The sequence below is a fragment of the Gossypium hirsutum genome, chromosome D09, assembly GCF_007990345.1.
Source record: "Gossypium hirsutum isolate 1008001.06 chromosome D09, Gossypium_hirsutum_v2.1, whole genome shotgun sequence".
NCBI classification, from domain to species: domain Eukaryota; kingdom Viridiplantae; phylum Streptophyta; class Magnoliopsida; order Malvales; family Malvaceae; genus Gossypium; species Gossypium hirsutum.
Window position 1 is genome coordinate 32,370,805 of NC_053445.1, and position 12,415 is coordinate 32,383,219.

The following is a 12,415-nucleotide window of genomic DNA, read 5'->3' on the forward strand; positions in this document are numbered from 1 at the left end:
GTCTAACAACGATCTCTCCTCAACAGAGACAATGTAAGATGGATCAGACTGATACTGCCTCAATATCGAGATGTGAAACACATCATGGATACGATCCAACTCTAGAGGTAGCTCTAACTGATAAGCAATCGGTCCTACACGCTTCAGAATCCGATACATCCCAATGAACCCAAGGCTTCACTCGCCCTTACGACCAAACTACAAAACTTTTTTCAATGGAGATACCTTAAGAAATACAAAGTCTCCCATAGAGTACTCGATATCTCTCCTTTTTAGATCCGCATAAGACTTCTGGCAATCATAAGCTACCTTCAGACGCTCCCGAATCAGTCTACCATTATCTTTAGTCTCGGTAACCAACTCAAGACCCAAAACTCGTCGCTCATTCATCTCAGTCGAACATAGCAGAGTACGATACTTACGACCATAAAGCCTTGTAATCTGCCATCTGAATGCTAGACTGAAAACTATTGTTGTAGTCAAACTTAACTAATGGTAGAAAATCCTCCCAACAACCTCAAAAATCAATCACGGAGCTCTGAATCATATCCTCCAGTATCTGAATCACCCTCTCAAACTGACCATCGGTTTGAGGATGGCACGCAGTACTGAAGTCCAATCTCAAACCCAGAGCTTCATGTAGTTTCTTCCAAAACCGAGAAGTGAAGCGAGGATCCCTATCAGAGATTATCGAAACTGGTACCCTATGTAATCTTACAATCTCGGAGATGTAGAGATTTGCTAACTTTTACATAGAATAGTCCATCCGAACCGGAATAAAATGGACGAACTTGGTCACTCGATCCATGATGAGCCAAACAGAATCTTTCTTAATTGGTGTTAAAGGCAACTCACTAACGAAATCCATTGTCATATGTTCTCATCTCCACAAAGGAACCTTAATAGGTTGTAACAAACTTGAAGGCAACTGGTGCTCAGCCTTAACTTACTGGCACGTCAAACAACGAGCAACAAAATCTGTTACCTCACATTTCAAACCTAGCCACCAGTACAGCTCACGAAGATCCCAGTACATTTTATTACCATCGGGATGCATAGCATAAGGGCTATTATGAGCTTCCTTCAGAATCGACTGCCTCAGATCAGAATCGTTCGGTACACAAACCCGACCTCAGAAACACAAAACTCTATCCTTATTCAGTCCAAAATCAGAAGTATCGCCACTCTCAACCTAACGAAACAGCAGACCTAGAAACTCATCTCCTAACTGATTTTCTCGAATCTTCTCAATCCAAGTCGACTTAACTTGCAACCTGGCCAGCAGACCCACATCATCAAACAAACTGAGACGAGCGAACATCGCCCTCAAGTTAGTCATCACCCTACGACTAAGAGCATTGGCCACCACATTGGCCTTACCGAGATGATACTCTATCGTGCAGTCATAATCTTTGAGTAGCTCAATCCATCGACCCAGGCTAAGATTAAACTTCTTTTGAGTAAGGAGATACTTGAGGCTCTTATGATCGGTGTAAATGATACACCTCTCACCATATAGATAGTGTCTCCAAATCTTTAATGTAAACACCACAGCGGCTAACTAGAGATCGTGCGTCGGATAATACCCCTCGTGTAACTTAACCTGACAGGACGCATAAGCCACAACCTTACCATCTTGCATTAGTACACATCCAAAACTGACGTGCGACGTGTCACTGTAAACCAAAAACTCTTTACCAGATTCAGGCTGTATCAGAACAGAATCCTAAGTCAGAACAGACTTGAACTTCTTGAAGCTCGATCATTACGAATCGGTCTAGAAAAAAAGGAGCATTCTTGCGCAAAAGATTAGTTAGAGGAGCTGCAATTAGTGAGAACTCCTCAACAAATCTCCGTTAATAACCCGCAAGACCTAGAAAACTGCGGATCTCAGTAACGCTCTTAGGCTGTTTCCAATCAAGCACAACCTCAATATTTCTAGGATCAACTCAGATCCCATTAGCAGAAACCACATGCCCCAGAAAAGTTACCTCTCGCAACCAGAACCCCCACTTGCTCAACTTAACGTAGATCTGCTTCTCTCGAAGTATCTAAAACACTACTCTAAGATGCTCATCATGCTCATCATCAGTCTCAAAGTATACCACAATATCATCGATGAAGACTACGATGAATCGATCTAGATACGGCTAAAAAACTCAGTTCATCAGATTTAAGAATGTAGCCGGAGCATTCGTCAAACCAAAGGGCATAACTAGGTACTCATAGTACCCATAACGAGTTCTACAAGCCATTTATATATATCAGTTTCCTTAACCCTAAGCTGATGATACCCAGAACAAAGATCTATTTTTGAGAATACCTCAGCCCCACGAAACTGATCAAATAAGTCATCGATCCTCGGAAGTAGATATCTATTATTCACAGTTAGTTTATTCAATTACTGGTAGTCGATGCACATCCTCATTGTACCATCCTTTTTTTTTACAACTGAACTGGTGCCCCCATGGAGAAACACTAGGACGGATAAAACCACGATCCAAAAGCTCCTGAAATTTAGCCTTAAACTCCGTAAGCTCCTTCGGTGCCAAACGGCAAGAAGCAATAGACATTGGAGTTGTATCGGGTAGAAGCCCAATGTCAAACTTAACTTCCCGATTCGGAGGTAAATCCAGCAACTCATCGGGAAATACTACCAGAAATTCCCTCACTATTTTGATATCCCTGACAGAAGAGTCCCTAGAAACTGAAACACTGACGTAGGCCAAATATGCCTCACACCCCTTCCAAACCAATTTCTCGACCACTAAAGTAGAGATTACATTAGATAGGTAATCTCGACGCTCACTGATCACAACCACCTCCTTATCATCCTCGGTTCTCAGAACAACCCTCTTAGTCACACAGTCCAAACTAACTTGGTGCTCAACTAACCAGTCCATACCAAGAATCAAGTCGAACTCCCCAAACGATAACTCCATCAGATTTGCCAGAAATACAACCCCTTGCACTTTTAACGGAAAATTCCCATAAAGTCTATTTACCCAAACAGATTGTCTAAATGGACTCAGCACAGAGATCTCACCAGAAGTACACTCAACAATAATCCCCAAGTTCTTGAAAACAGAACTAGCTACATAGGAGTGTGAAGAACCTATTTATCAAAGCAATATATAGAGCATAAAAAATAAAGAATGTACCCATGATCACATCAGAGGCATCCCTGTCCTCTCGACGTCGAGCAGCATAAACCAGTGCAGGCTGCCTCGTCTCAATTTGATTAATACCTCTGCCCGGTGCTCTTTGTCCTTGGCACATACCATTACCACCCCTAGCTGGTCCACGCCCCTAGGTGGCTACTGTACTTCTCTCTAAGGCTGAACAAAACCCAATCTCGAAGCTTGCATCTAATCAGAACGATGTGGACACTCTCTAATCTGGTGCTCTAATGACCTACACCGGAAACAAGCCCCTAATCTCCTCTAACACTCGCCCGGATGGTGCTTACCACAATCACCACAAGGCTGAATCCTAGTAGGATCAACAAGAACTCCCACTCTAATAGGCCCATCAGGCCTGGCTCAATTTTTAGGCCTCTGAACAGAACTAGAGGGCTCTAAATCCCTCTTATTCTTACCTTTCTCACGGTCTTTATTCTAGTGTTCCACACGCTTAACCTCTTCAGCGATCTTCGCCTTATCCATCAAAACAAAAAATTCACGTTTTCTCTGCATAGCAATCAAAACCCTCAGACTATCCCTCAAATTATCCTAACGGACACTTTTCTCATACTTGGATGCCATAAAGCCTCGAGCATAATGGCTCATTCTCAGAAACTCAGCCACAGGCTTAACACCTTGCATGCGATTCATGAACTCACACCTACGAGCATCCACATAGCTCGCGCCCACGTAATTTCCCTGGAAGGTAGTCTTAAAGTAGTCCCAGTTCAAACAATCCGGTTGAGTACCCTCTTAAACCGACAACCACCACTAATATGCCTCATTGCGAAGCAAAGAAACTGCACCCTTTAATTTCTGCTCAGGAGTGCAGTCGATGTCATTCGTAATCCTCTCGATGGACTCCAACCAATACTCGGCCACAGTGGAGGCGACTCTAGTGACGCCTCTAAACAGCTCAACTCCATTGGACTGGGGTTGTTCAGTTACCAACCCATGGCCCCCAAATCCAAAATGGGGTCTAACGACCCTCTCTAACACTCTCAACATGGCTTAGGATAGCGCGTCATCCATAGCCGAGTGGCTTTGAGACCCAGTTTCAGTAGCAGGTGAAACTAGTGTCTCACTCATATCCAAATTTGGCATACTACCCAGAGAGAAAGACTCAGCTCGAGCCCCCTTATGGAGCCCGCCGCGCCCACGAATACCACGATTGCGACTTCCATGAGCACTTATCATATTTTTAGGTTTATCTACATTATAAAATTTTATACATCAGTTCCTGTGTTTATTGCTAGATAATTTATGCTTAAATTATCATAATATTAGAAGTATTTTAGAGGTTTTAGTCTCTAACTAACTTAGTACAATTTCATAAAGTACTAACTATAGTGTTTTCAAAAAGTTCTAAGTTCAAAAGTACTAATAGGACCAGCGTCGAAGACACGGTGTACCACATACTCATTCAAGATAAAATAAATTTTTGCTTAAAATTAGTTTTTTTTTCAAAACAAAATTTTGGAACCAAAAACTCGCAGCCCGAGTTTTGCAAACCTGACTTTGATACCACTAAATGTAACACCCTAAACCCAGCTTAGATGTTATGGCTGAATCTGAAAGTGTTACGAAGAAAGGTTTTGAAACCGATGAAACTTCGATAAATCAATGTTTAGCTATTTGATAAAACATCCAAATTTTATAAAACATATTCATTTATATATATTACTGAAATCGTTACATGTTTTTCTTTAAAGTTAGTCAATTATTTCGTGGCGGAAGTTTGAAAATCATTTTATTTGACCAAGCTCGTGTTTTCAAAACCATTTGTTAAAACCATTATTTTTGCGTAAGTGTTTTTGTCAACGTTGCGAAAAAGAAAGCAAAACAAAATCCAAATCCAAAAGTTAAAACCATATAGTCTAGAGAGCCCCAAAAATAACAAACTCTCACGAAAAACCAAATTCAAAAATAAAACCGATATTACCAAATAAAAATAGTTCTCTGTAGAGTGGTCACCGTTGAGACTTCGTCCCACCAACCCGCCTAAGTCTGTGGATTACCTGAACAGAACAAACAAACAGATGTGAGTTTTCATAAACTCAGTATGTAACCCAATAGAAATAGTCCTGCAACATACACAGAATTTCATATACAGTAAGATGCATATTCGGACCTAAGTCCATAACAGTAACGGATATCAAAATCAGATAACAGATATCAAAATCCTACCCCCATCCTCTACACACCATCTCCGTCCATCCCATCACACCATATGGGGTTAAAAACACCTATCCATCCCTACACATCATATAGTGTTGATGCGACACATAATAGATAATATACAGTCAAGCTGCCAGAATATAGGCGAAAGGTCATCGTACAGACCACTTCTTCCACATATACAAATCCCACCGTAAACTCAGATACAGAATACAGATGTAAAAATAATAGTATAAACATGCTTAACATGGTCGTATACAAATAAATACATACTTAGCAATACAGTTAGGCATATATATCAGTTTCCTGCTCAAATTAGACTATTAGAGTATTAGATCACCTGAAATAGGGTTTGGTTAGCCCTTACCAACCCTACTGTAGGTCCACAGTTGATCGAAATAACACGTGCGACCCTAGGGAAAATTTTATAATTCTGGACTCATATGCCCGTGTGGGCCCCCATGCCCAAAATGCCCTTGCTCGTGTAGTCCCCATGGCCTGGCCCAAAACTCACACACCCATGTGGCATGCCCGTGTAGGCCCACACACCTAACTTAGCCTAGCCCATGTGGCTCACACGGCCACACTCACACCGTCACACACCCGTATCGAGTGCACGACCTCACCTTCGTCAGTCATATAGCCGTGTCTCACACATGGCCAACAACACAGTTGGGAACACGCCCGTGTGGCATCGACAATCCCCTTTTCGACTTTCGCCAAACGTCAATTTTTAATGTTTAGGGTACACGCCTGGTTCGTTTTTGACGTGTAAGCAATCTCGTGCCCTTCTAACCTAAAAAAACACCATTCAATCGATCAATTCCAAGTATCGAAACACCAATCTCTCAAAACCCCAATCGACATACTTGAAAATTTTACTCAATCGAAAGACTCAATCACTTACCAAAACTGTTACGATAGCCCAAACACACTACACGATAGAAGATGAATTTTTGTCCCCTTGATTAACACCTACACAACAATTCACCACATTACCACACCCAAAAAACGATTCCCAAATACACAAAACTTCAAGAATACTTACCTACCACAGTCCAAGCAAGGATTACAAAACCCAAAACTCAGTGATTGAACGGCAGTATAGTGAACAGAAATCAAAGAAAGAATAAATTAAAAAGAAAACATTTGGAAATGGAATTTGGAGAAGAAACATCAAAAGGTATTTGGGAAGAGAGAAAAATACAAATTAAAAATAAGATAAAAATAAAATTAATTAATTTGGACACAATCCCACTACATCCACTAACAACCCAACCAACTCAAAATTTCAAGACCATCCAAACTCTCTCAGCCAACCGCAACAAAAATTATCACCCTCGCTCACGAAGGGATTCGAACACAAAACCTCCAACAAGCTAACTCATTACCACTCGAACTAGCAGGCTCATTCTAATATAGGTTACAAAGAATATCACATAAGCCTACCCAGTAGGGATAAGGCTAGGATAAAATTAACAAAATTTCCATAACTAGCACTTGAACCCAAGACCTCAAACACACCCTCAAATCACTTAACCACTTAAGTAGATACATATTTGTGTTAGGATTTACAGAAATAGAAATAAATTATTCAGGGCGTTACACAAATACGATCAAATTACAATTATATATACAACCTTAAACATTCAAAGATTAATAAAACATGTATATAAAATCATTTGTACTCATTTTTAGGGCCTATACGAGCTTATGCAAGCTCTAATGCTAACCCGAGATCGAATTAAGACTAAATTGTAATGTATTCAAAAGGCTAGGTTGACGTCGTAATAACGGGGTTCCTCATCGTAAGACAACATACTGTCAACGTCGCGACGTGACATTCTGTTTTTGAAAAAATGCTAATTTGTTCTAACAGGCTACACCTAGTACAACAATTTATGCATATATCATTCACCAAAACAACCAAACACACCATTCATAAAGGCTCAATTCTAGAATAATTCATCACTTATGTCCTTAAATTACGTATACATAGACGTTAATTAAATAACTAAGCTATCTATCAAATGTTAATCAAGATATATACACATATTTATATATGAACTTCCAAAATGACCACCTTCCATATAGCAAAATATACAAGCCAATTCACATGTACAACTACATCTTTTAACCATTATCAAGTTATCTATTCAAGTTTCATATGCATAAAACCATTAAACTTAACCAAAACCGTCTTGACTTAGGTATATGCCATATTAAACTAAAAAAAACTATAAAAAATTTGTTGAGTCAAATATTGCTTTTGGGATGCTAAATCTATTGCTTACAATCTCGGGAATATGTTATACCTGTGCATGGAGAAAACAAACCGTACACTGAGCAATTACACTTAGTGGTATTTCTATGATTCAAAACAAAACAATACAAATTTAAAGCATATGAATACATTCAATCCAATTATAATTCATAAACAAACTTTATATAATGTCATGTCAATCACTTCTAATACAATATAAACATACATATCTTTATTTTAACTCACTAATTCACTTTGAATGCATACCAACTTACTGATTACCATTTACTTCACAAATTACCTAATCACTTCATAAGACCATTCATATATACTTATATCTATTCATTTATTAATAATAAAAATTCCATATACATATTCAATTTTATATATGCTTTCCAACTATTTCCAAGCCTATTAGCTCTTCCATACTCACTCGACCCCAAGGGTTCATTTCCAATTCATCTCATACATTGTCGCATATTGTATTTAACTTTCATTTACCAATTTACATACCATTTACTAAATTCATTTCTTTATAACCCTGTTAACCAGAAACACACTCAAAATAGATATGTGGATTTGTCACCCCAGGTTACTCGGCAGCAATGATGCTAACATGTACATACTACCACACTAGGCTGCCCGATAATGATGAATTTATATGTACAATCTACCACCTCGGGTTTTCTGGCAATGATGGTTTTTAATCAATCATCTAACCCTATGGCATGCCAACTATATTTGACTCGATCCGAATACTTAATAGGGTAATCAAATTTTTGATTCATTATAAACATCGTTCAAGGCCTGTTTAATCATGTCCAAATAATCCGTCAAATCATCATATCATCATATAAACAGCATATATCAACTTAATTTCGTACCAATTATCACATATCAATCAATTCATACAACTTTATATTCTATTTAATTTAGTCCATGTCTCAATATTCAATCTAAACCATAGTAATTCAATTCAGTAATCCAATAACGACTCACCTCAATATTTATGATGCAAAATAACATGAATATGTAGTAATTAAATTGGTCTCGAATCAGATTCAATCTTATTACTAAGTTGGTTTATATTTTATTATGTTTATAATTTAATTTGAATTATGTTAGCACCATTGAATATACATTACTCAGCGTACAGTTATGATTATTTTCGTGTGTAGGTCTCATTCAGGTACTAAAGTAGATTAAAGGTTCGAAAGCATCCAGTTCAGTAGCTTAGCTCGGAAGTCAAACTATGCCCATTTGTATGTATGTTTATATTTGGTTAAATGGCATGTACCTAGGTTGGTTTTCGCTTGGTATCTAAATTAATTATTTGGTACATTTTGGTAATTTGACCTATAATATTCTGAAAGCTGAAATTCAGCTTCTGATTGGTAGGTAAAGATGCATGATTATATGTGTTTGTATATGCATTTTATTTGTTTAGGCATTGGTGTATTAGATGCTATGATTTGGTAATGCTTGAAAGTTTTTTCATACGTCAAATTGATGATTTTTTATTGGTGCAAGTATTAGGTAAGTTTAAGTGTATTTTGGTATGGTTTTGAAGGCTTGAAAATACGCATTTTAGGTCATTTAGCTATTGGGTCTCAATACAGTAAGAACATGTCCCAAGACTATTAGAACAAAATTTACCTTATTTACATCTAAATGTTTAATGTCTCGAGACTTGTCAACTAGTCTCGAGACAACATTATTTAGGTCTCAAAACAAATTGGCCATTGTCTTGAGACAAGGACACATCAAAGCTAAATTAGTTTTGTTTTCTTCAAAGTCTCGATACAAGAACCTGCTTGTCTTGAGACATCTAAGCATCGAAGCTAAAAATAGTAAATCAGGGGATGCCTATCTCAATACCCAAGTCTCGAGATCTGAAGAGCCTTGTCTTGAGACATGGACTCTAAATGTCCTGAGATACTATCATCGAAGTAATTTTTTAAAATAAATTAAGGCCTCACTCGATATATGGAACACCCTATCTTGAGTCATGTGGAAAAAATGATAAATGACTTTAGGATTGAATCCCAAGCTCATATTAAACCTCTCTCAAATTCTAATTGATTAGGTTCTGTTTAAAATGTATTTATGAGATTTAATTATATGGAATGTTGTGTATGTTGATTTGAGTTGCTTCGACAACATAATGTGATATCACACATTCAAATCCAGCAATCGGGTCGGGTGTGGGGTGTCAAAAATTGTTAAAAAAATCTGGTTTAATAAAATGATTTTTTGCCATAGCAAAAATTGAAAATTTTGAAAACCGAGCCGATTTGTGCTATTTATAACAATATTTTTCCCCAAAAATTAATTTTTCTTTGTGTGAGACGGATCCTAGATGTCTCTGGCTTTCTACCAAATAATCTTCTCTGCTATTCTCGAACCATGAATCACTTCGAGTGTGGGCTCAAACAATCATGAACTAGAAATGATTTAGTACTTTCAATAGGAGAGTAATTCCCTCTTAATAAAAATTGACAGAATTGTTATTCCTAGAAAATAAAATTTATATCTAGAAAATAGAATTTATACTTAGAAAATAAATTCTCTCTACTTTTTGGCAAAATAAAAATATCTCAAACTTATTTGAAACTTGTAAAAATAGTTTTACTAGTGACATCTATTTATAAGGAGTGATGGAAGAATTCTGATTGAATTAGTAAAACACAAATAATATTTATTTAACAGAAAAATCAATCTTCTAGTTAAACTAAAATAGGGTGGTAGCACACCCTAGTTAAATACAGTAGGTTTGTCACCCCTCATATGTAATGTGAGGGGCATTTGGTCATCTTCTGTATTTGGTCTAATTATATGTGCTTCATGGACTTTTAACCTGATACTTTATAATTTAATCTAACCCAATACATATTTTTCTATTTCCCAAAATAAATATTATTGATTAATTAATTTAATTAGATAAATTAATTTTTTAATTAAATAATTTTATTAACCCAATTCTAATTCTGTTAAAGTTATAATAACTTTACGCAAAAGAATATATGAGGAATTATATTTGATTTTCATATTCAACGGATTCATAACGACTAATTAATTTAATTACATTTTTGAACTTCAATTATTTAATTAAATAATAATTCAAAAATCTTTAAATTAATTCTCAAGTCATTTCTATACTCAGTGAGAAGACATATTCATTGGGAATATGACTTATTTGTCTAACTTTATTATTTCTATCTAGTTCATTTGATTCTACATGCAATTCATTTCTGGTTTCAACAAGCTAGTGGAAGAACTAATTGAACATGTGTAATTAGGGCTAAAATAATTTATAATTAAGTTCTAGGTTTTCGCTTATTAATTATAAACTTATTTAGTCACGAAGTCATTCCACTATAGTATCGTGACTGAGCTCTCCCTGATTACAAATCATTACGAAAGTTACTTACTCAATGTTTATCCAATGACCTTGTCATTAGTGTGTTACCCTCATAGGATATCCTTAATATCTTTGAGATAATTTTTTTTCTCCTAATATGATCCTATTTTATCTTATAATAACAATTACATCTTCCTTCATGAAAAGTCAATTACTATCAAATAGTAACCAAGTCATTTATCATAAAAATAAAAGACTCGTGATCATGTTTACTTTTCACCTATCATGTTATTGCAACGAGAGGATATCATTTACCCATTGATTAGGCTATGAATTTCACTATTGTGAATGATGCTACATACTGCAACAGTTGTATACCCAACACACCAACTTTCGATTCCTTATCTATTTGAACTCAGGCTTTTACTTACATCAAATTATAGGAGTCACGTATACATACTCCGTCATCCACTCAGGATTAAGGTATGTCACACTATGAATGTTACAAGTGAATAAATTCATAAACGGATCTAGGATCTATTCTACTTGGGTCTTGTCCGATGTATTGTCAGTCCAGTCAGTCATATCTATGTCTCTATCTTTTGGGAGTCATTTGCTCTGATACTCAAGACAAAGCATCTTCCCAATTAGACTTTGTCGAAACCATTTTCTTTGAAAAAGAAAAAAACGGGGATCAACTTTAAAAATGAAAATGCGAGTCGCCACTGATCCTTATTGAAGGAGTGATCGGATCACCTTGAAAACGATTTTAGGTCGACGAATTTTGAGAAAATAGGTTCGGGATTCAGTTACGCACGAGGAAGGGTTAGCACCCTCGCAATGCCCAAAAATTGGTACCGAATTGATTGCTTAATGTCTTAGTGTTGAAAATTTGAAAAGATTTTAAAATCTGATCCTTTGAAAAGAAAACTTGAATAAGCGAATTGGATGATAAGACATACTCGTTTCAAAGAAATAAATTATCACACTCAGTGAGTTAGGGTGCAACAATTTAATCTTTGAAATTAAGTTTATCTTTTAAATTTTTAAATTTTAAAATTCATGTATTTTGAGAAGGTTATTTGGTCATTTAAGTCAAACGAGAAATCAGAATCCAGTAAGTTAAGGTTCAATTTCTCGAAATTCCTAAACATCAAACATTGCCTTTATTTTAAAATCTAGATAACAAAATGCTATATCCAGTAAGTTAGGATCCAACATTTTGAAGTCTCAAAAGTTTTATTTTAAAATTATATGGTTTTCATAAAATAAGCACATGGCTATTTAAACTCATCGAGAAAAAAAATTGGAACCCAGCAAGTTAGGACACAATTCTCTCGAGAATTATAAATGCTAGGCCTTTTTAATATGAAATAGAATGATAAAAGTACAAAATTTTAAAAAGAAATATGTAATGTAAAACGATAAATG